This window comes from Gossypium hirsutum, chromosome D12 (assembly GCF_007990345.1).
Source record: "Gossypium hirsutum isolate 1008001.06 chromosome D12, Gossypium_hirsutum_v2.1, whole genome shotgun sequence".
Taxonomy (NCBI): domain Eukaryota; kingdom Viridiplantae; phylum Streptophyta; class Magnoliopsida; order Malvales; family Malvaceae; genus Gossypium; species Gossypium hirsutum.
This window is the reverse complement of record NC_053448.1, coordinates 11,538,267-11,565,380: the sequence shown is the minus strand read 5'-3', so window position 1 is coordinate 11,565,380 and position 27,114 is coordinate 11,538,267. Positions and strand designations below refer to the sequence as shown.

Sequence of the window (27,114 nt, the reverse complement as noted above, 5' to 3'; positions counted from 1 at the left end):
TATTCTGTTACACCTACAATATGAGTGAAAAAATATTTTTCTTTTAATTTTTTAATAATGAATATAGGTGGAGTGGTAATGAATTTGTATTTTAATGCTATTAAACATGTTGAATATGTGTTTGATTCTTAGAATTATAATTTTTAATTATTTTATTTAAAAATGATATAAAAGTGTAAAATGACCAAAATGTCATTATAATCATATTAATTATAACTTTTAAAAAAATATTTTTATAATTGAATTAATAGTTGAATAATAATCCAATGATTTTGCCTAGGCTCTCACCTCTACTTGATTCACTTTAATATTCCCAACAATCCCTTCTACTTTACTCTTTTGTCATTTGTTTTACATTTAAATTCAATTATTTGAGATCATAAAAATAATTATGTTTTTTTTTAAATGAAGAGTTCAGCCTTCAATTAAAAGATAGTTAATTATAATATTTTTTTAAACAATCCATACTTTATTTGTTCAATTAATCAATTGATAAAAAAAATACATATGTTTTTCATTATTATTATTTTTACTTCCTTTCATATGATTGTAACATTATAATTTTTTATCTTTATTTTTTTATACAAAATACCTAAAATTATCCATAGTCCCTCTCCAACCTTTGAATAGGAGGATAATACGCTTCAGTGTACTCAAACCCATATCTTCTTGCATTGGCAACAATACCGATGCCAACCGAACTAAGAGCCAATCGACCATCATTACTAGTTTTTTAGCATTGCACTGAATATATATACATTTAATTATTTTTATTATTTGATAAAATATCTTTATTTCAAGTAATGAGTCTAAGTAACTGTTATTAAAAATAATTCAATTATACAAAATATTGTTATTAAAATAATTCTACAATATTAATAATGTTTTTTTTATAATTTTTTTGTTAACCGATACTTTTAGGTTGTGTTTGGGTGAGGAATTTGTAAAAAAGATTTCATTTGTATCTAAGATTTTTAAATTTTTAAAAATGAATTTACTTGTTTGGGTATTTTAGAGAATTTCAAAATTTCTACGTAATTTCATGAGAGAGTTTTAAAGTTGAACCACAAACAAAATAAATATATAAAGCAACAAAACTATCATGGTACTTTTAAACTTTTCCGAAAAAGAAGTGTGGTAATTGGATTATTTAGTGATTTGGGTCCTTTTGGCGGAGATCCCAAAGATATTGGATATCATGCAAGATTTGAGACGTCGCCTTCATAAGAGACAGATGCTCCAAGTCCTTAGTTTCTGTGAGGTAATAGATATGCATATATTGATGATAACCTTTTCTCCTCCCCCTAGAATACTGCATCATTACTCGTGTTTGCAATTCATTTTAATCTAATCAAGTGGTAAGGTTGATATGATCTTCAAACTTGATATCTTTCAGACCAAGGTCACTCCAATAGTTGAAGGTTATGGAGGATGGGCGTTCCGTATGGAAATTGTGCCAATTGAATCAGCCTACCCTGGATTTGGTGAACTCGTTGTAAGTGTTTATCATTTCACATAGATACATGTATTTTCTTTAAATAATAATAATGATGATGGTTGAAGGTTCATTTGAAGTTCGTTTGAGCTAATTTTGAGTAGTGGCTAGAAAGCTTGAAGATCTTGATTTGTGTACAGTCATATTTTTCATTCAAATATGTTACGCTATTAGGTTTTTCATAATTGACGATCTATGTTTATTGAGAGAGAAAGAACATCGACTGTGCTTTCATGATTTTTCAATGGTTCAGTTTCTTCCCATACGTGTTTACTAACAGTTGGATTAATATTCAATTTTCATAAAACACAAAAATCAAATTCTAGTAAATTAGAATAAAAAAAATTTGCCATTATTTTCCCTTAACGGGAAAACAAAGAGTTTTACCCAAATGAATGTATTATCATTGCTTTATTAGATTTTTTTTTGAATGAGTAGAAATCTCTTAGCTTTTGATTGTTATATGGAATTATTATTATTATTTCTTAATGAAGGTTTTTAGTAAAGTTGTTTCTCTTAATACATTTTTTCAAGAGCACCTTAACACTTACGGTTGTCGACTCTTCTTTTTTTTTTTTTGGTTACAAGAAAATGAATTATTAAACTAGCAGGATATAGCGAGAGTCGAAAGCAGAGACATGCTATCCATCCTTAACTAGTGATGGACTAAAGAGGGAACTCTATGGAATATCTGGGCGCCAACTGGGAAATCCTTCATCATTCCAGTCAATTAGTGCGCGGCAAAATTCACCTCCCTTGGGATTTGCTCAAAGACAACACTCCAATCTCGACTGCATAACTCCTGAATTCTTAAAATCACCGCCGATCCTTTTAATAGAAAGTGCACAATTCGTTTCAACGACATCTCTCCATTTAGCATCACATGCCATAATAAGACCATCATAAATTGCCCAAAGCTTCACTTGCTCCACACTACACCTGTCGATATTTGTACCTACCCTACACACCCAATTGCCATATTCATCTCTCGCCATTGCTGCCAATGCAGCTAAACCTGAAACTAGATTACGGGCACCATCAATATTCAATTTAATGGAACTTGAAGGAGGTGGACTCCACTTATGACTCCTATTTTGTCTCCTGGTACTTTCAGCGGGTCTGCTAGATAAAAACTTGAGAGATTTTGCCTAACTCCAAGAGGAATGAATGATGTGATCTTTACTAAACGAAACATCTTGGAACACACACAAACATCTCTGTTTCCAAATATTCTAGCAGAGGATACCAAACAGAGACCTCCAATCAAACTCCTGAAAAACTAAAGCAAACTCATTTCTCAAGTTGACTGTTAACTAGTCCTTTAACGAGTAAGAGAAAAATCGATGCAATAAACTCGAAAGAATGACCTGTTTCTAAACATCTCTTGCCTTACAACAACCCCTTAAGGTATGAATGATAGACTCATCCACACATCTGCAAAGCTTACATGAAGAATTGTTTGACTCTTCTGCATCGTTCTGCATTAGTTAATAAGCATTCCTTGAAAACCAGCCAAAGAATTGTCGAATACGTTGTGGCTCTGCAAAGAGCCACACGAGTTTCCAACTATCATCCGAAGGATTCAAGGCATCTTTCTTAAGATAATTGTAGGTTGTTTTGACTGTGAAGCTCCCATTGGAAGACCATTGTGAAATCAGAGTATCCAGACCTACTAGGTGTTTCGAAACTGGAATACCTGCAATATAAGATAGAATGTTGTCATCTAAGAAGCTTCTTAGAGACTGTCACCATGGTGTTATGGCAATAATTAATCAGAGGTCCAAACCCAACAACCCAATTATCAGTCCAGAATTTGATACGATTACCATCACCCACAGACCATGCAATACATTAGCGCAAGAGAGGCCAAATCTTTGCAAGCGATCTTCGAAGAAAATAGCAGCAATTCCTCAAAATATCTACCGAAAAATCATCAACTATCTTATATTTAAGTCGAAGGAAGAGAACCCATAAGGCTTGTCTATTAGAGAGGAAATTGAACCCTAACTTAAGAAGAAAAGAATCATTTTGATCTATAAGACTTCTGAGACCTAAACCTCCATTAAAAAGTGGTTGGCAACAGTCGACCCATTTAACTAAAGATGGTTTTTGACTTATAGTGGATCTCCCCCAAATGAACCTCCAAGTAATCTTTTCAATCTCTTTACAAACAGAAATAGGGATCTTAATAGACTGCATGAAATAATTAGGGATTGATAACAAGACAGACCTTGCCAGTGTGACTCGACTTGCCATTGAAAGTAGCTTGGCATCCTAGCTATCTAGCTTCCTCAGAACCTTATCAACAAATAAACTTGAAGGTACTCATTGTAACATGTAGATGGAACGACATATCCAAATAAAACCTGAAATCCTTACTAATACTAAACCCTAATATACTACAAATTTCAGCAAAAGTGTTGGCTTTAGTATTTTCCAAAAAAATATTTTAGTTTTTGGCCCATTAACTTTATGCCCTGAAGCAGCTCCAAATAGCCTGAGAACATCCCCAATTCTTATAGCCTGATCCACATCCACCTCAGTAAATAAGAAGAGATCATAAGTGAAAAATAGATGACACTGACGGTCCATTCTTACCAAGAGGAAAGGGTTTTCACGAATTTTCCTCAACTTATTTATCGATAAGCTGCCCCAATCTTTCCATACACAAAATGAAAATGTACGAAGAAAGTGGGCAACCTTGTCAGATACCCCTCATTGGTTGGAACACTTCTGAGGAGTTATCATTCCACATGATCTGTATGGACACAGTAGAAACACATTCCATGATAAACATTAGATAATAATAAAGGAACACCCACATCCAATAAAGTGTCTTCAATGAAGTCTCAACGAATCCTATCATAGGCTTTCTCGAGGTCTACCTTAATAGCCATCCAACTCTTCTTACCTTTCTTAATTCACATAGAGTGAATTATCTCTTGGGCAATGATAATATTTTTTGTTATTTATCTTCCTTCTATGAAAAGTACTTGGTTTTGAGCAATAAGAGATGGAAATATAGGTTTGAAACGATTGGCAATTACATTTGTAACAATCTTGTACAGGACGTTGTAGAGACTAATTGGCCTATATTGGGACAAGGATTCTGGACGATTTTTTGGGATAAGAACCAATGTCTTATTAATCGAAGGATCAAGAGAAAGCCTTGAAAAAACATTCCAAACCCAATTACAGACATCCGAACCAATTGTTTTCCATTGATTTTGGTAGAATAATGCATGAAACCCATCTGGCCTTGAGGCCTTCAAAGATCCATACTAAAGAGGGCACTGCGAATTTCCTCATATGTGACATTCATAGCTAAAAAATTGAAAGAGCTTTAATCCAGAATCAGAAAACGACCATGCAATGAAAACAAGAAATGAACTTGATCATCCAATGAGAAAAGGGAGAAAAAGTAATGAATTGTTTCCTTTTGGAAGACCTCATCATCAGAACACCAAGAATCTCCAACTTTTAATGTTGAAATCTTGTTGAAATTATGCCTTCAGATTGCATTACTGTTATCCCCAAAATAGATCCAATCCACTCTTGACTTTTGTCTCTATAGACTTTCTTCTTCATTGAGAACTTTTTCATACTCAATAAACAAATTAAGTTTTAGGTTCAACAAGAAACTTGAGCACTTTCGATCTAAGGCAGCCTGTACCTTATTGATACGATGTGCTAGAAGCCTTTTCTTCTGACCAATGTGACCAAAAATCTCAGAGTTCTACCTTTTGAAGCCCTCCATCAAAGAGACAAGGTTACCTGCGATGTCAAGCCCACACCTCCACTTTTCCTGCACAAGCTGATCAAAAGTCGAGTGATTAATCCAAGAGGCTAAGAAACCGAACGGCCTTACACAACGACCAGAATTAGGAGTATGCATAGAAAGGAGTAAGCTTAACAATCTTAACAAATTTGGAACTCCCACCCCCTTGACAGTTCCATATGAAGATATTTGGCAATATCATTAATAACAAAAGAGAATAAGAAGAAACAGACCTTAAGAGGAATAGACAGTGCATCTACCATCCCCGAGACATCTCCCTGCACCTAGATAGATTCATGGCAAGCCTCTTTAGAATTAAGTCTCTCAACAATCATACTCATCGCATCTGATATAAGCATACGAACTGAAGCCTTCCATTTAAATTTGCTGCATTTATTCTTAGTAAAAGTAGAAATTGAAAATTTTCTAACCCGTTTAGAATCCCTTAATTTCAGATAATCTATCCCATTAAACAACTTAGTTGATACAATTGACAAATCTACGACCTTATCAACCCCCAAGTGAATATTTGAATTTTGATTTTCAACAAACGAAATCATCGAATGACGTTTTGGGTTCAAATTTCATGAAAGTCTACTATTGGCCATTCACCTCCATAACCGAAGCCAAACTAGAGCCTTCCCTCCCCGAGCTTTCATTTTCTAAAATTGGGATAGACACCTGCAAATCAACAAGAAAAGGATCTTTAACCAGTTCATTTTCATTAATAAAACCTAATGGGCTAGGCATACCCTTAGATGGCCATGCTCTATCTTCGGCTTGTTTAACACTGTATCCGAATCCATAAACGGGCTCAACACGGCCCAACTCATTGGCTGCAAGATTATCTTGAGATCCTGATTCATGTAGCTTTAGCCTCATGCCCGAATGTCTTGCAATTGCTGAATCATTATACGAGTTGTCATAAATTGCAACATTTTTTCCTTTAAAATTAGTAGAATCTACCATCCTATTTCCATATTGATTTTCCTCCCTCAAATCATGTAACACATTAAAACGAGATCCCACAGGTTTCTCCCAATCATTTCCTTTCTTGTCTGTTGGTTGTTTTTGATAACCTCTCCTATTCCGATGATCTACAATCATCCATGCCCCATAATTCTCATCCCTAGTGTCAAAATCTGAAGAAACTCAATCGTTCAACTCCGAAAAATGAGAATTATCCATCTCCCCTACTTTCTTTTGAATAGGCACAGAGGGGCATGAGTCTTGCAAATGACCATAATGTCTACACGAGAAGCAAATATTGGGAAAGGATTCGTATTCCACTCATTGAACACAACCATCAATCTTAACCAAGGATACTAAGGGTTTGTTGAGATCCAAAAAAACCATCATGCAGACAAAACGACCCCATTGTGCATTAACTGTATTATCATCCAATCTAACAACAAGTCCAACCATCTCGCCAATATTAGTAAGAACACTCCTTCTATACATAAATCCTGGTAAGCTTGGGAGGCAGATCTACGCAACAACATTTGACAGAAAAGGTTGCTCCATAGAGAAAAGTTCAGTCCAAGGCTGGACAGTAAGGTATTGTCCAAAACCAACCCACGATCCTTCCGTAAGAGCCTTAAAATAATCTACTTCCGACTGAAACTTGATCATAAAATAATCATTCTCCAAATCCATAATACTATAATGGGAGTGGAAGGCTTCCAAAGATGATAAATTCTATTAGAGAGAGTTTGATACCCAACCTTTCTCCCCAACAACTTCGCCACAACTGTCTTAGACATATTCTTATACAAGATTTGCCATACCCGATCAGAAAACCTTATGGACGATAACCCATCCTCTGCCCCAATAAAAACATCACCCTCAGTAAGCTGACTATCATCCTCTTCAAAAGATTTCCAACCAAGCTCCGATCATCATAAGGCCAACAAGCATGTCTTTAAACGACACGCTCAAGAGATAGTTTATCCACCCTAATAGGACTCCCATCAAACCCACCTACCATAACATGATTTTCTTCCTCAAACCCATCAACTCACATACAGACTTTTTTTGTTGCCTTAACATAATCCATGGCAATCAGAGAGGACTGTTCTTCCATAGCCATCAGAGAGAAATCTAACGATATTAAACTAAATTATTTAGGCTCCTTTTTATGGTTTTCAACTTTAATATAAGTTTTTTATTATTGAATTTTCTTGGAACTGTAGAGGGGACAAAAAAAAAGAGAATGTCAGATGACAAGTCTGAATTAGGAAGGTCAAATGACAAGTTTGAATTAGGACCTCGACACACATAGATTTCGAGTTCCACCTTATTTATTTAAATTTGAACCAAGACCTCAACTTCCATTGGTGTTGAGCTTAATATAATATTTTGTCTATGTAGTCTTGTTTAATTCTTTTCTTTATTTCTTATATATGTGTATGCATGTATGTATGTAATACAAAACTTTGACCATAAGCTCTGTTATAATGTTTCTTCCCTTATCTCTATTTATAGATGAAAAGCATGAGAACACAAAAAGCTTAAACTGTTATGTGAATTGTTGAAAATTTTCAAATTTTACCAATCCAAAAATAGAAGAAAGATGAAAAATTAATTTCCCTTCAATGAAAATATTTCATACTTGAAAATAATGAAAAAGAATCAATTTCATACTTGCAAATAAGAGAGCTATGTTGGAAAATATGGACATCACATATATAATAAGAGTATTTACATGTTATTATTTACTATAATAAAAGGGTAGCCCAAATTAAAAGTGATCTAATTTGGTTAAGGTTTAGTATGGGTCAAATATATATAAATACTCTAGTAACTAATTTCTAATTAATTTATAGTCCCCAAATTACATATAAATAAATTTTCTAATATCACATTTTTAGAAAAGAGAGAATTACATTCTCTGAATTACTTGTGTGCTAATTTAAAATAACAAAACCATAAGATCCGAATATTTCAAAAAATCTACAGATTTAGGTATGCTTCTACATCTAGTTTTGTTCTTGATGATTTTACATGACGGGTCTTAGTTTATTAAGTTTTATATTAGACATTATTTTACGGTTCTAACAAATGACATCTAAGCCTCTTCATGTCGAACTATTGAGAATTATTGATATCGAAAATTATAAGGTTTTGATTGGTTTTAATAATATAATATATTTAAAATTGTACCAACTAAAATTTCTATTCCCAAAATGACGAGATATCTACTTCGAAACCGTAGAAATCTTGATAATGACATGTTGAAGATTCCATATATATTGAACAGATTAGCTATTCCGTAAAAAATTGTGTAAAGTTTTCTTTTCCCTTCTAAGGATGGATTTCCTTCTCTTCCCGTGAAATTGTGGTTGTCAATTTCCAAGTTGTTATAATTTTGTGTATTATATTTAGTTAAAATGTAAAAAAGTATATGTTTATGCATTAAACTCTGCTGTTGGATTGAGTGCATGGTTTACGGAATAATGCATGATTATATTATACATGAATTGGATGTTATGGTTTTAAGGTTTTTTTTTTTTTGTATTTATGTTTGATAAATTCTTATGAATTCAATTATGAATTTGCTTTTACATTTGATTTTATAAAATTTGGTTTTAAATTTTAATTGTCAAATAATAATTGATGTTTGTTTAAGTATTAAAAAAAATTAGTCAAAGGTTAAGGTTTTCAGTTTCTAATTATACCATTTAGAAAATTTTATTATGGGTTATTTTGGAAACTGTAGTGTGATAAAAAATTCCAGTTTTGAATTTTGATTATTATATAAATTTTAAGGTTGAATATTTGTATGTTTATATATTTTTAAAAACAATTTAATTGAAATAATAAGTTGTTAAAATGACTTCTGTTATTGAAATTATTTTATTTTAAAATGTAAAAGGTTGTGTGCAAGTAACTTAGGCCACGTTAATTTTGATCAGCCCAAAAGAAGGTTTTAACAAAATTACATGTGCAAAACATGTGTCGATTATTCGGTTTTACATGTGAGTAATAAATCGGCCCAAAGGAAGATTTATTATTCAACATGTTTTTATTGTCAGTCTTTGATTACTATAATAAGATATCACTTACAAGTTAAAATTTTTGTCCAAAGATGAAATATTAATGGAGTGTTCGATATCTTGAGATGAGATTTACCTTTATTCAAATGATTTTGGTTTAAATATGAAATATTCTTAAACAAATAAATTTAGATTTTGGCTTTGAGATTTAGTTAAGGGTGTCTAATATTTTAAATAGATTAGTTGAAACAAAATGTCACCAAAGTGACCTCTTTTGTGTAGATTAGTTTATTTAAAATGCCAAGATGATTATATGTTTTTGTGATTCATGCGTTTATTAATTGAACTAAAGGTCAGTTAATATTTGACAGAATTTCAACGACATCTGAGGTAATAATGTGTGACAATTATAAGGTACTCTATGTGAGCAATAAGTTAGACTAAAGATTGATTCATCATTTGACATAATTTATTGTCAATGTTTGATTGCTACAACAAGAGTATTGCTTACAGTTAATATTATTGTCCAAATACTTGATATTAATGTTGTATTTGGTATCTTGAGATGAGATTATCCACTATTTTAAATTCATTGTTTACTTATGAATATTCATGTGAGATTGTTTTTTTTTATCTATTTTGTTCTATATTCATCTAGTTCATCTTCTGCTGCCACAATATTTGCTAATATAAATTCTATACCCATGTTTAATGTGACTAATTTTAAGGAATGAAAAAGACACTTGGTTGTGTGGACATAGACCTTGCACTAAGGGAAGAATAACCCGCACCTCTCACTACGACAAGCACCCCTGATGCTAAAAGAGATTTTGAAATGTGGGACCGCTCAAATCGCATGAGTCTAATGATCATGAGCACAACATTCTAGAAGCCTTTAGGAGGACAGAATCTAAAAAGATTACTCAGGCCAAGGGTTTCCTTGATGAAATTGAGAAATGTTTTGCCAAAAATGATAATGTTGAGATGACATCACTTTTGACTTCTTTGATGTTTGTGAAGTATAAGGGTCAAGGAAACATGAGGGAGTACATTATGGAGATGTTCCATATTACTTCAAGACTTAAGGCACTTAAGATTGAGCTTTCTGTGGAATTGCTTGTTCTTATGGTTTTGGTATCACTTCCTGCACATTTTAACAAATTTAAAATTAGTTACAACTGTCAAAAGGATAAATAGACTCTAAATGAGCTTATTTCTCATTGTGTGTAAGAGGAAGAAAGGTTGAAACATAATAAGTCTGAAAGTGCTCATTTGGCCAGCGCCTCCAAAGACAACAACTTACATTCTGAATAGAGTACCCACTACAGTAGCTGTAAAAACACCTTATGAGTTTTGAATTGGTTGAAAACCTAGTCTAAAGCACATTCATATTTAGGGATGTCCAACTAAAACAAGGCATTATAGGCCACATGAAAAGAAATTGGACTCCAAATCAGTAAACAACTACTTTATTAGTTATTCTGAGAGATCTAGAGGCTATGAGTTTAATAATCCCACAATTAGGAATATTTTTTAGACGGGAACTACAAAATTTTTTGAGGATGTTGAGTTTGGAGGGAGAAATAAGGTTAGAGACATTACTTTTGAGGAGGAATTAGATTTTAATTCAATTCCTGCTATCACTTTTGACAATGTTTAGGTTCTCAGGCCTATCATTGATCAAGATGTGAATCCAGAATCCTAACAAGACAATGTTAAACAACTCTCTATTCAAGATGAAGTAATTGTTCCAAAAGACCAAACTCAACAACCTCAAGAATAAGTGCCATTAAGGAGGCCCACGAGAGAGAAGAGAAATTCTATTTCAGATGATTATGTTGTATTTCTCTAAGAACATAAGGATGATAATGGAATGATAGAAGATGGTGCAATCAACTTTTATCCGGCCATAAAAAGTTCTAATACTCAAAAATGGATTGATGTCATGCAAGAAAAGTATAAATCTATGCAAGACAATCAAGTTTGAGAACTTGTCCCATTACTTGAAGGTGTAAAACCAATTGGTTGTAAATAGATATTCAAAATCAAGAGGGATGCAAATAATAATATGGAGAGGTATAATACGCATCTTGTAGCTAAATGATATACTCAAAAAGAAGATATTTATTTTACAGGGAATTTCTCTCCAATTTTCTCGAAAGACTATTTTAGGACAATCATGACACTTGTTGCTTATCTTGATCTTGAGTTACATCAAATTGATGTTAACACTGTGTTTCTCAATGGCGACATTGAAAAAACAATTTATATTGTGCAACTAGAAAATTTTGAGTCGGGAGACCCAAAGAATATGGTTTGCAAATTAACAAAATCCATCTATGAACTTAAACAAGCTTCCCGTCGATGGCACCATAAGTTTCATCAAGTAATTGTCTCGTTCAGTTTTAAGATGAATATTGTTGATGATTGTGTGTATTACAAATTCAGTAGGAGTAAGTATATATTCATTGTTCTATAGGCTTATTACACAAAACTAAGAGGTTTTTATCTAAGTATTTTGAGATGAAAGATCTTGGGGATGCCCATTTTGTCTTAGGAATTCAAATACATCGAGACCGATCTCAGGTATTCTTGGATTGCCACAAAACAATTATATCGATAAAGTACTCAAAAGGTTTGACATGAAATGTTGTAGATTAGGTGAAACCCCTGTTGCTAAATGGGACAAATTTAGTCTTACTTAATGCCCTAAAAAGAACCTTGAAATTCAGGAAATGCAAAGGAATCCTTATGCATCAACTATTAGGAGTCTAATGTATGCTCAAGTATGTACGCATCCGAATATTGCGTACATTGTTGGGATGTTAGGCAAATATTTAAGTAACTCTGGTATGGAACATTAAATAACAACTAAAAGGGTTATGAGGTATCTTTAGAGAAAAAAAGATTACATGTTCGTATATCGGAGGTTTGATAAGTTAGAGATCATTAGGTATAAGATTTCAATTTTGATGGAACATTGATGCAAAATTTTGTCATTAGGTGCAAATTGTGACAATAATTGGTAGTCCTTTTTTTTCCAATAACAACAGGAGCACATCAAAGTCAAAGCACATAGACTTTAAGTTCCTAGTTATTAAAGTAAAAGTTCAAAGTGGTTAGGTGCATATAAAACACATTGGGACAAACTCCATCATTGCAGACCCGCTTACTAAGGGGCTACCACCCAAGGTTTTTCATGAGCACACTGCTCATATGGGTGTAATGTCATTTAAGGATATTTGGTTTTAATGGGAGTTTTTGTACTTTTAAATACTTTTATGTTATAGACACGTTTTCAGTTATTTTAGTCTACAAATATTAAGTTTATTTTCTGCAAAAATAAAGTTCATTTGGTTTATTCACACTCTGATTTTGGTAAAGTTTGATCTCACAAGGTTAAGGAGGACTAGTTGGAAATAGGCATGTTTGGATCATATTGCATGTAATTTCAATACTACACATCCATACTTGATTTATGTCATTTGGTTGTGTTAATATACGTGATCAGGGATGGATTTAGTTACGATATATGTAACGAAAGTCGCCTTGATTCTATGTTAACATAATTAATGGACGAGATTGTTCGGAATATCTTTTGGATGTGATAGTAATATTTTGAGCTCATAAGGTTATAATGACATGTAATTATAATGTAATCGTAAATGTGGTCCAAGTGGGAGATTGTTGGAAAATATGGACATCACATTAAAAATGATCTAATTTTGTTAAGGTTTATCAGGCTTTAGCTATTAAATAAAGTATGGGTCAAATATGTGCAGATACTCTAGTAACTAATTTTTAATTAATAATGAGCTTATTAGAAATTATGTTAATGTGCACAAGTTTTATATTAGGGTTATGGTCCCCAAATTACATATAAATAACTTTTCTAATATCCTATGTTTAGAAAAGAGAGAGTCACCAACACTAAATAACTTGTGTGCTAATTTGGAAGATCAAAACTATAAGATCCGAAGATTTCAAGAAATCTATGGATTCAAGTACGTTTCCACATCTAGTTTTGTTCTTGATTTATTCTTGATGGTTTTACATGACAAATCTTGGTTTGTTAAGTTTTGTATTAGATCTTGTATTACGATTCTAACAAGCTATAGTAAAAAAATATAAAATACAAAAGAAAAGAAAAGAAATAAATAAGAGTAAATAGTCAAAATGTTAAACAAAACTTGATAGCAATGGAGTTCAGAAAAATAATCAAGATATTAATCTAAACTTAACACCAATGAGAGTTGAATTTCAGGTGTCGAGGTCCTAAGTTAGACTTGTCAATTGAAACTCTCTTTCCTTGTCTTCTCTTCAATACCGAAAAAAAATTGATAGTAAAAAATCTATACTAAAATCGACATTCGTGGATGTTGAAATACCTTAAAAAACATATTTTGAGAAATAACTTTCCCATATATAATAAATAATTTAAAATTTATTATATCAAAGTCAAAACACCCTTCTAAAGCATCATAAAAAATTGAAAATGAAAAATGAAGGGAATAAAAAAATGAGAGATAAAAAAACATATATATTATTAATGTGTTTAATAGGAAAAAGAATTGAAAGAAAACTAATGTTTCTAGTTGAAAAAGAAAAAAGAAAAAAAGATCTCTTTAAAAATACATAATAGTCGACTACCATATACAATTCTTTTTATTTTTTCTTATATTATTTTTCTAAATTTAAATTATTTATTGTTATACATTAAGATGAAAACGAAATTACTCTCAAAATTTTGAAAAAAAATCTTTTTTGCTTCACTTTTTCATTCCTTTTCCGCACTTTTTTTACTCAACCAAAATCACTTTTAATTTAAATTATATATATGAGCTTTGTAGAAATTCAGTTTGACTTAAATTTTGGTGCGTGAAGGTTTCTCTATGAAACCATTCTAATTTTGGTTGGAGCTTTTTCTCACACTAAGGTATTATAAAATGTTAATTCTCAATCAAAGGTACTTTAATCTTATTTCCAAATAATAAGATTATTTATCCAAATAAGCATATAAAAAATCAATTTAGCCCTTCTTCCCTCTCATAGTTTTCTCTTTCTTTTTTTTTATTTTTTTATTGCAATCTTTTATATATTTTTTTTCTATTGGGACAATATTTTACACTTTCTTATTGATATTTCTTTATTCAGTATCATCACTGTTGGAGCTAAAGAGGTGGACCTTTTGATTGTCCCTGTAATCATCAACTTTTCTCTCCTTCAACAAGACTTTGTTCTCATTAGAGCTAAAACCCATAAATCGAACCGTAGCATTTTAACATATTTTCCTGCATCCAAAACTCATTATACTGCAGTCTTTAATCAAAACAATATGTTAAATGGTTTATACAATACAAACTAAAAACATGGGTTTACTAGACACAAGTGTTGATGCAATTGTTTGATGGCTTCAACTCTAAAGCTTTATACATATATTATTGAATGAAAATTTTGGGAAACTATTTCTGTGAGCTTTTGAATAATGAAATCAAAATGAAGTGGAGGTAAAGATGTTAGAAAATATGGACATCACATATATAATAAGAATAATTATATGTTGTTATTTACTATCATAAAAGGTTAGCCTAAATTTGGTTAAGGTTTATTGGGCTTTCGTTATTAAATAAAGTATGGGCCAAATATGTGTAGATACTCTAGTAACTAGTTTCTAATCGATGATGGATTGATTAGAAATTAGGGTTAATGTACAAAAAAATTATATATTAAGGTTATGGTCCTCAAATTACACATATTAACTTTTTTGACATCTCATCTTTAGAAAAGAGAGAGTCAACTTCTCTAAATTACTTGTGGGCTAATTTGAAATATCAAAACCATAAGATTCGAAGATTTCAAGACAACGATGAATTCAGGCACACTTCCACATTTAGTTTTGTTCTTGATTTATTCTTGATGAACCACCATCACCCTGAGCTGGTTCGGTTTCTGCCGATTTGGTCCGACCATCAGTTGGATCATCGACTTGGTTTTACACACCAGGCCCGGTTAACCAATTTTTGGATCTTGGTCTCGGTTTTAGGCTCTCGCGCCCAATTTACAATCTCAAGTTCAAGTACTCATTAGGTCAATTGTCTAATTTAAAAGTTAATTTTCAAAATATCATATTAATTTCAATTAATTTGATTAATTTAATTTTACTTGATCAAAATTTATTTTCCCAAAAATCACTTAGATTTTCCAAATTAATTTTTCAAGAAAATTATTTAATCAAATTCTCTAGTGGAACAGTTCTTACAACCGCCCAATTTAATTCCACATCAAATAAATCAACTCAATTAAATTATTTCCAAAGTCGTAGATTTTACTTTTAATTCAAAAGCAGTCTGGTCGAGCTTTTGTTAAGCTAGCGCAGGGACCAACCGGACATATACAATTAGGCTCTACTAATTGGAATTATGTCCAGAAGCATCATTCTAGTAATTCACAATTACTTAATCATGGAGTCAGTCCACAAGAAGTATCATGATTGAAAACTCCTTATTGTATACTATTTACAAAAGTAATTCATCCAACTGCTTTGTCCAATGACGTCGTCATGTGTGTGTTACTCTCTCATATGATATCATTGATTCTTTTTAGTTAAATTCGTTAACTCAATACAATCCTATTGTATCTTATTGTCACCATTGTGTCTGCTTAATTATTAATATGATCACTATCAACAAATGACTGTGATAATTTGCTCGTTCGAGAACAAGCAACTCGTGGTCACGTTCTATATTTATCAATCCACACAATGCCAATGAGAGGATATCGTTAACTCTTTAATTGATCTATGAATTCCATTGTTGCTAGTAAATTCATGCCATATACAAGTCATGTATCCAACATACTGGCTATCAGCTTGATCATCTTTAGAGCATAAGCCTCCACTTATATCAAAAGGATATGAGTTACATATGCATGGTCAGTGACTAACTCAAGATTTAGGTAAATCACACCATGAATGTTACAAGTGAATTAATTCGCAAACAGATTCAGAATTAATTCATCTTGAGTCTAGTCCAATGTATCATTCTGTCAATGAATACATCTATGGTTTTACCCGTGAAGCCAACTGCTTCAATAGCCAAGACTAGTCATCTCCTCAATTGGAATTGTAAATGACATAATAATCCTTCCTAGTATTTGAATCAAATGCTCACTTTGATTCTTTTATGGGATTACGGACTTTTTTAGATTATCTACTAAAGTAAGTTGTCTTTCTTGCAATGTAAATGTTTTTACAATGCCACTTATCATTAGTTTGAACTTAGACAATTAATGAGCTAATATTTTCTTGTCACAATTTTGCTATGCGTGCAAAATATGAAAGAAAGAAATACAAAAGACATAACAGTGAAATATGAGATTTATTTATTCATCGTTCAAATACATAGAAAACAATTACATGTTTACGACAATATGAGCACATTTTCCAACAAGAACAACTTGCACCTCTCACTGCGAAAAGCAACCCTAAAGCTAAAAAGGATTTTGAGAGGTGGCATCATTCAAATCGAATGAGTCTAATGATCATTAAGCACATCATTCCAAAAGCCTTTAAGGGCACAAAATCTAAAATGATTACTTAAGCCAAGGGTTTCCTTGATAAAATTGAGAAACATTTTGCCAAAAACGATAAGGAAATATGAGGGAGTACATTATGGATTGTTTCATATTGTTTCAAGACTTAAGGCACTTAAGATTGTGCTTTCTGAGGAATTGTTTTTTCTTATGGTTTTAGTATTGCTTCTTGCAGTTTAACTAATTTAAAATTATTTACAACTATCAAAAGGAAAAATGGACTCTAGATGAGCTCATTTCTCATTGTGTGCAAGAGAAAGAAAGATTGAAGTATGATAAGTTTGAAAATGTACATTTGACCAATGCCTCTAAAGAAAAGGGCAAGAAAGAAAATATCATAATGAAGTTTCTAAGGGTCCAGCTCAAAAGAAACAACAACAGGTTATAAGGAGTTGGTTTTTTTTGTAACAAGCCTGGACACGTGAAGAAAGAATGTATCAAATATCAAGTCTGACGAGCAAAGAAAGGTATAATTCTTACTTTGCTTTGTTACGAGGTTAATTTAGTTTCATTACCTAGAAACACTTGGTGGATAGATTCTGCTTCTACTACTCACATAAGTGTTTCTATGCAGGGTTGCTTGAAGCCTTAAGCTATCGAAAGCCAAGTGATGGTGAAAGACACATCTTCGTGGGCGATGGAAAATCGGTGGAAGAAGAAGAAATTGGAAATTTTAGGTTGTTATTAGGAACTTTTTTTTAAAATTTTTATTTGGATTTAAAAAACACTTTTGTTGTACCGTCTTTTAGACGAAATTTAGTTTTTGTTTCTTTGTTAGACAAATTTGGATATTGGTCATCTGAAAATAATCAGTTTAGTTTGTCTTTAAATTCGAATGTTATTGGAATTGGTTATTTAAATACTTATGACAACCTTTATTTGCTAGAAATAGTTGAATCCTATAATGAGACCTTGCATGTGGAATCACATGGTATTACAATATTTACCAAGTGATTTTTTCATTTAGTTTCAAGATGGCTTTGTTTAATGATTGTATATATCATAAGTTTAGTGGGAGTAAGTATAGTGTCAATCAATGCACTAAGAATGATTTTTTAAGATTAAGGAAATGCATAAGATTCCTTACATTTTAGCAGTGGAAAGTCTAATATTTGTTTAGGTTTGTAAAAATTCGAATATTGTGTACACTGTTGGGATGTTAGGCAAATATTTAAGCAACCATGGTTTAGACCATTGGATAGTAGCCAAGAGGGTTATAATGTATCTTTAGAGAATAAAAAATTACATGCTCACATATCAGAGGTCTAATAAGTTAGAGATAATCAAGTATACAGACTCTGATTTTGATTGAATATTGATACAAGATTTTGTCGCTATGGTATAAATTGTGACACTAACTGGTAGTATTTTATTCCAATAACAACAGGAGTACATCAAAGTCAAAGCACATAGACTTTAAGTTCCTGGTTGTTAAAGTAAAAGTTCAGATTAGTTAGGTACCTATAAAGCAGATTGGGATAAACTCTATGATTACGGACCCGCTTACTAAGGGACTACACCCAAGGTTTTTTTATGAGCACACTGCTCATATGGGTGTAATGACATTTCAAAACATTTGATTTTAGTGGGAGTTCGTAACTTTAAATGTTTTTTTGTTATAGGTGCATTTTTTCAGTTATTTCAGTTTATGGATATTAAGGATATTTTATGTAGAAATAAAGTTTATTTAGTTTACTCACACTCTGATTTTAATAAATTTTGATATCACTAAGGCTAAGGAGGACCAGTTGGAAATAGATATGTTTGGATCATATTGCATGTAATTTTCATGCTACACATCCATATTTGATCTATGTCATTTGATTGTGTTAACACTACAGCAAAACAGGCTTTCAGCGGTGCCCTAAAAGTATTTGCGGCGCTTGTAGACCATGTCGCTAATTTTGGCAGCTTTTTTTCACACAAACGTCGCTAAAGATCATGACCTTTAGCGGCATCTAAAGAGAAGATGACCTTTAGTGATGCTTTTATCGCAATCGCCGATAAAGAACATGACATTTAGTGACGCTTTTATCACAATCTCCGCTAAAGAACATGACCTTTAGCGACGCTTTTTTTTACAAATGTCGCTTAAAGTATCATTCTTTAGCGGCGTTTTACAAAAAACGCCACTAACTTTGGCAGATTTGTAACATCCAATTTTCATCTATATGCAACCCTTCCTGTAGCATGGAATCCAACCAAAAACAACAAATCTAAATGATACTTCAAATTCAATGAAAGATATATGATATAAATTGATAAATGAAGTATAATTCAAATTATTCTTACAATAATGTTAAAAGTTAAAATGTTAAAAATATTCATATAATAGTTTAAGATGGCAGATTTTGCGACTGCTGAAACATCTTCATCATATTCTGAAGCTATAGCTGGAGTGCGTCGTACTTTTTGCTCTATTTTGCTTCCCTTGCTGCTGCCTCCGCTTTAAGTTGTAACTGGAGTTCTTCATATTTTCTTTCAACTTCCACTTTAAGTTGAGCAATTCTCTCATCTGTGCTTGCTTGCGTCTATGCCATCTAGTCTCTTAACCTCTGAACTTCAGCTTGAGCCTGACTCCCCGAAGGCATGTATTGCTGTGAGCTGGATACAAAATATTGGGTTGGGTTAACAAAAGATCCTTGAAATTCAATCCGAACATACCTTTCAGGACCCAAAACTTCAGTAATAATCCGATTATCAATGTCGTCAAGATAAACAGAACTATCACTTGAAGCAATCGCTTCATACTCTATCTTTTTATCCTTTAGTTTCTCCTAATAAATCAATCAAAGAGTTAGAAACGCAATATATATAATAAAAACAAATGCAACATAACTTAACATTATTTGCATTACAAACAAAGAATTAAACCATTATAATTAAACACTATAAATATTTAAAATAATTCAAATTTTATTAAGTAAACATACCATAATTTCTGTAGCTTCAAAAGTCATAGGAGATCCATCTTTCTTCCTATGTGTAATGTCAAAAAGCTTAAGGCGTCTAACTTTTTGACCAGACGACAGGTCCTACAATATAGTAGTAAAAATATTATTTAATAGAAAGTACTAAATATTTGACACTATTAATAAATTCAAAATACATTGGCCTCAGCTACACAAGCAAAACTTTTCGACACAGCTGTGTGAGTGAATTTCTATTTTTGCCTGCTGCTTGTTCCAACTCGTTCACGATCCTACATTATGAAATTATTATTACGTATATAGTAAATACTATAAACCGAAATAATTATAAGAGTTTGGAAGTACACAATACCTCTCATTTCTTTGAATTCCAAAATCTAACCGCATATTCCTATTGGTACCTCAGCATTCCCGGCGGGACATTTCACAATTTCTCTTCGAGAGTTATTTTTGTCTTAAAATATTCTTTCTTTAAAGTACTTTTATGGTCTTTCCATCTTTTTCCCAATGCCTTCTTGACATAATTATCCGAGACCTCTAAAGCAAACCTCTCCTACAAAAAACACAAGTTTAGAAAGTAAATATAAATGAAACTTAAACACAAGTTTGATGCCATGACTCGTAGTTGATAGGCCATATTGGCATTTCGTGCTATAATGCCCAAATATCCTGCTAAAAGTCAAGCTTCTGATCCAACAGACTGACCAAGATTGTTTCTAGATACTTTGACACGCTCGACAGGATTTAACTCGTATAAATCTTTAAGTAACGTACGTCCTCGACCTCTGCGCGTCCAATCACTTTCAGCTGAAAAATGGTATATTATAATATAAGAATTTGAAAAAGAAATCAATAATAAAAGTCAACACGCATGTAAATTAAATTTAACATTTCTTTGAATTTCTGCAGGTTCATCAGGTGTATTCGAAACATTCGAAGATCCAATAGCAGTCTGTTGTTCACTATTTCTTTCTTCCGAATTTGGAGTATTTTGAACAATACTTAGATCTCGCAATCTTCTTCTAGGCATTTTATCTGCAATACACATAAAATAGTTGAAATTTTAGTAACTAATTACAACAATAATAGTACATATAAAATTATGATATTACATATAATTAAAAAATCATAAAATCTTACTACATCATAATTCGTAAATATCTTCATCAACATCCTAGCGAACCCATTGAAATTGTGTACTAGTACTAAGGATATTTTCATTTAAGTTTTGTTCTGGAAAAGAAAAAGTTTCTGATCTTTCGTCGATGTCATCTCTACTTCCATTACCCATGTCAAATAAGTCTCTAGAGATGTTGCGGAGTACAACATACCAACCCTCATCAGTTGGATCTTTTGAGTAAAAAACTTGTTTCACTTGAGAAGAAAATACATACGGCTCATCTATCAATTGTTGTCCAGTGTGAATCAATCGAGAGAAGTTCACCATTGTAATACCAAATTGATCTTGTTTAATTTCGCGAGTAGTATTAACATCAGCCCAATCACATCGAAATAAGACAACTTTCCATTTGCCATAGTAATCCAACTCAATAATGTCAATAAGAAATCCGTAATACTCCACATTTCCCTCAACAAGATTACTGTCCCTAGCACTAACATAACTTGTAATTGAAGAATTAACAACTATTCCACAATTTTGAGTTCTCCTTAATCTCTCATGATATGTCGTATGAAATCTGAATCTATTGATGAGGAAGGTACTATATCTTTTCACTACTCTATTCGGACCTTGGGAAAGCCATTTAACTTCATCATTGACGTCCTTCCCACTCCAAACCTATTGAATCAAAAGTAAATTGAGTAATTATAAATTTTATGAGAAAACATTATTATTTGTCAGTGAAAGCTTCAATTGCATACCGTGTGGCTTAACCGTTCATGAAAAGATTTTGTGAATAACTTATTAATCTCTCACTGTTGTAATCTTCGGGAGCGTGAACGAGATCTCAAGATTTGTTTATACTCACTATGTTAAAAAGAGGTTTACTTTGTTAGAAGATAAACAAATTAAGAATATGAATATTTATCAAATTCTAGAACTTACTTGCGTAATGGTTCCATTGAATCGTGGTCAAAAAGAACATATCGATGTGCTTGTACCCACGATCTATCATCTAATTCTTCAATTTTAACTTTGTCGATTGGTTCTCCATAACTTTAAAATAAATAAGTTTCGGCCAAGTTATGATCAGTGAGCCCAACATTTCTACTTGGTCTATTTAGTCTTGTTTCAACATCTTTTAAATATCTAGAACAGAAAGTCATACACTCCTCTGCCAAGTAACCTTCAACAATTGATCCTTCTGGATAACGCTTATTACGACAATAAGACTTCAATTTGGATAGGAACATAAACACGACATACAACATTATCAAAAGTTGTAACTAAAGGCATAGAGGTAAATGAATGAATAATTTACAAATAAATTAGCACCTTTCTATAAGATACATCCATCGATAAATTAGCACCCCAACACAATATACAGTCATTTGGGCAACTATGAATTTTGTTGTACCCAAAGCCTAAATATTTTATCAGTTTCTTCATATCTTTGCATGAATGAGGGATTTTTGCAAACAGAAACATATCTCTCAATAACTTTAACAACATTGTCAAAGAGTTTCCCTTCCACCCTCCCAAACATTTTAACTGAAAAAGATGAATATAGAAGGACATTTTTGAAAATTTTGATCCCTCATAAAGTTCTTCATTCATTTCATTAAGTAACATGTAGAAATTTGCCGCTTCTCCATTCAACTCTTCATCAGGTACACTTTTTCCCGCTTCGGTAAAAGTATTTCCACTAAGATTACAATAATCGGATGCAACAAAGTCAGGTGGAAACGATTGCAAACCATGACTGCGCATATTAAACGCATCCTGCAACATACCTTCCATGTCATCTTCTCTAACAGATTGATGGTAAGCACTATGAGGATAAGCCAGATTAATCGTTGAAGAGGTTCTACTAGGTGTGCACTCTCTATGGAAAATTCATTTTTTATACCCCCGAATAAACCCATCAACAATTAGATGTTCACAGACAACTTCACGAAAATGCCAATTGATGTTGCCACACTTCTTACACGAGCAAAGAATCATATTCTCTTGGCTTGCATTTTGAAATGCAAAATTTAGAAACGTTTGTACTCCATTTCGATAGTCGTTGCTTACCCTTGACAAATTCATCCAAGACCGGTCCATTTCGTAGTTCTTGAAGTCTAAAGTTGACAATAAATTACACGGGTAAGTTGTTTATTTACAAGTATAATTAAGTTATGTAAGTTATGATATGATATATATTTATGTATTATGTAGGTTATGTAAGTTATGTGAGTTATGTAAGTTATGATATGATATATATAAGTTATTAAGTTATGTAAGTTATGTAAATTATGATATGATATATATAATTTTACTGAAATCATTTTTAATGCATTATTGTGAAAAATGTTAATATATACAATAATCTTATAACTGTTTAAATCAAATAAAAACGAAATACTATATACAACCACGATCCCGTAAATATTAATCTTCATGGACGATATAATAGACATGAAAAATACATTGATCATACGAAAATAAAAATAAAAATTGTAAAAGGCTACGGAATTATTATTATGTTTTTTTGTGTGTAGAGTAAAAATTAAAAATAATAGGAGTCAATGTCATGTTATTAATGTAAGATAATCATATTCAAGTCTTTTCACCACTGTTAACAGTGGCTTTTGATGGATGTATAACGTTCTATACAAGAGATCGGACATTTATCTCGCAAAAAAGAAAAGAAAAGAAGAAGAAGATGTAGGTGATACAAAATCATCATTTAACTTAGTTAATATTTACCATTTATTTTCTTTCAAAAGAGTTTTCTAGACAAGAATAAAAGTTATCAAACTAAATTAATTGAGTTATTTCATTTTATAAATTTGAATGAATTTATTAAAATTTGAGGTTTTTATTATCAAATTAAATTATGCGAATTGAGAGAAACATGTAAATTTTGATATTAATCTTTCTTTTTAAAGAAATAGTAATTTCATTAATTTAAAATAGTAATACAACATAGAAGTTAGTAGAGTAATACATTAGAATAACAACACAACTCACTAAACAACAACACCAAAAGAAGGGAAATTTCAGTAAATAAAAAAATTCAAAATGAAAATGGCATTCGGGACTACTTGTTCCCATTGTTCTAACAGTTGCATGCTATAGTCGTCATAAAAGCCTAATGAAGGATAGATAACGCAGTAAGGACCACTAAACTGTACCAGAAAACTACAAAAGATTCACCACCTTTATCAAACAATAATAACAACATCCTAGCCCACCACCGTCAAACTGCACTAACAATGAATCCCGATTAACAATGACAACGCCTAAGGTCCTAAAATTCCTTACAATTGGTGATGCACAAAGCTAATCTCAATAAAACTTTTCAGAATCAAACTTCCCAAAAACAAAACTAAAAAAAATGATCAATAGTAAACACCAAAATATAACTACTAACATCCTCACAACTTTCAGAAAAAAGAGAACAAATTACTATCAATGTCACTGCTTTTAAAGAAAGCATAACAAAATAATACCGATTCAAACCAGTGAAAGGTTCAGTTCAATTTGATTTCAATTTGGATATTTAAAAACCAAAATACTGTATAATAATTGTAAATATATTCCATAACCGATCTTAACAGACAACACTCAATAGAAAATAGAGCAAAAAAGAACTTGCAGCAACATTAACCAAAGTATTTTAACATCAACGCAATCATAATGTGTGCCATAGGTGGACTAAGCTTAACCTATGATGTGGCAAAATATGAGACATTGTGATTTTGTCACAATAGATTTTTACATATCGTGCCGAGTGTGATTTTTCCAAAAGGTTTTAGAGCAAATCTTTCAAAAGCAAAACAATAGATCTCTCACCAGACCATGTCAAGTATGAAAACAACTGAGGAAACTAGTTAATATTTGAGGCTAAGTACTTGTTATTTCTAACAGAAGTTTCCAGTTAAAACAACGACAACTCAAAATGGACAAGTAGAAAAATCGAATGAAAAAAAATAGAAATGTTTACTTAAAATCAATAAGCACTTCAAAACAATTCTCTCCATGGTATGTAAAGATACCAAATTCCTAAATAAAATAGTCCCAACTACAAAGATACCAAATTCAACCGTAAATTTAAAAAACGAAAAAATAAAAGAAAATAAAAGATTAACTAACCTTCTGGTTATCTAGGCTTTCTGTGTATTGCTTTAGTGTATGAAAGCTACCAAATTTGCCAGTTGAGCAGGAATTCCTCCAGCCAAATTGGAATCACACTAACTTTATGATCTGCCACAATTTCATCCAAAGATTGCTTCAAACTTCTCAACTTGCTTAATTCAAAGAATATTTGCACTTATATTTTATATATCCCTTTGTTCTAATTTTTTTATTTTCATCTTCAGCACACTGAGATAGCAAAGGATCATCTAATCTAAAGATAGTAAGTTATCTAGACTTAAAGACCGCGATTATCTAACAACATTCATCACAAAAGTAAACGATCATCTAATCAACAATTGTGTTCTTTGAAATAATCTACATTCAACTATTGTAACATGGAATCATCCATATATAAAGCAAACCTAAATGCAATAGAACCCTCGAAATATATGAAAATCTCGAAAAAAAAGATTTCAATATATCCGTATCTAGCACTCATGGTCTAAACACTCATAGTGGACTATTATATTTTAGTCAAAGAAGAATCCATGGTAGGATACATCCAATTTGAAGCATAACAATGAACTTAAATCTCATTCTTAGTACATAATTAAAAAAAAACAACAAATTTCATATGATCTACATCAGACACCCTTACATTATTTGAATAATAGGGAAAAAAATTTTCCATTCTTTGGTCAGAGGATCATCATGCATTTATATGTCAATAGATACATAATTTTATAAACATCTCAACCATTAATTTAATCACAACATAATTTAAAACAATAATTATGTATTAACTGTCGGTTTACAAACAAACAATAATTGTATGAATCAATGAAAAACAAGCATATAAAATTGGGAAAATACAAAAATGTTAATTAAATAATTCATGGAATAAGTAAAAAACATAAGCAATATGTGACAGACAAAAACTTACAAACCAACCAATGACATCATTTGATTCCATAAACGATAATCAAATGGTGGAAAAAGCATCAAGTTTTGGAGAGTAAAACTAAACTTAAAAACATCAAAACACCCCTAAACCTTAAAACAGCACAGAATAAAAAAGGGGCAAATTCGATCGAATCACATATTCAGCATGAGTCACTACACCAAAACAGGCTTTTAGCGGCGCTTTTCCTACAAACGCCGCTAAAGATTAGGACCTTTAACGGCGCTTTTCCCACAAACGCCACTAAAGACTAGGACCTTTAGCGGCGCTTTCCCCAAAAACGCCACTAAAGGTCACAAAAAATTAAAATTTTTTTATAAAAACGCCACTCCATTCTTTGGATTTGCACCATTCCTATCCTAAATTATTATAAAAATGTCAATCCCTTTACTTGCTTAAGCAAATCCTTTAGAACTGCTCCATTCTTCGGTTAGAGATTGCAGCAACAGCAAATGTGAGATTCCACCAATTAAAAAATGTATAATTTAATTTGAAGACGTATTAAAATGGAAATTCATGAACAAGAAGATAAATGTTTTTCACTATATCTCATGCAGCAAGTCAAATTACCTTTGATTACATAACATTCCTTTGAAATTTTTTTTAAAAAAAATTGAAACTAGTTCATATCAACTTATTTGAACTTACAATTCTAGGAAAGCATAAAATGTAGTTCCTTGAGCATGCATTTAAAGTAGCAAAAAAATTACTGATTACAGTGACAGTTTAAGCTCCAAATCTAGCTTTTGTGTGTCACTTGATTCTGAATTTTGACTGCTCGATCCCAATGAGTTGCTGAGATGTTTCTTGCTCCTTGAGTGTGAATCCTATAAGAATGTAAGGAACTAAAACAAGTTAAAATTTAAAACACAATCATCACATAGCACATAAACTAAAACAAGTTAAATTTAAACAGTTCAATTTGCAGCACTTTAACATATCAATTAACAACATTTATACACATCAATTACAGCGATAAAACATCTCAATTTTTAGCAACTAAACACTTCAATTTGCAGCACTTAAACACTTCAATTTACAGCATTTAAACACTTAAATTTGCAGCACTTAAACATATCAATTAACAACATTTATACACCTCAATTACAGCGATAAAGTA

The 27,114-nt window shown here is 31.7% G+C and overlaps 1 long non-coding RNA gene across 2 annotated transcripts; it reads right to left on the bottom strand.

Annotated features, from left to right (window-relative positions):
* Window positions 1-2,844: 2,844 nt before the first annotated feature.
* Window positions 2,845-5,974, bottom strand: LOC107889779 (uncharacterized). 2 transcript variants are annotated; one of them, XR_001681846.2, is made up of 3 exons: window positions 5,507-5,959; window positions 3,726-5,309; window positions 2,845-3,191 (listed from the first exon to the last, which is right to left on the bottom strand). It is a non-coding gene; the product is annotated as an uncharacterized lncRNA (long non-coding RNA). The 2 variants fall into 2 exon arrangements; XR_001681845.2 differs by lacking the exon at window positions 2,845-3,191 and having other exon boundaries at window positions 4,899-5,309; window positions 5,507-5,974.
* Between the last annotated feature and the right edge of the window lie 21,140 nt (window positions 5,975-27,114).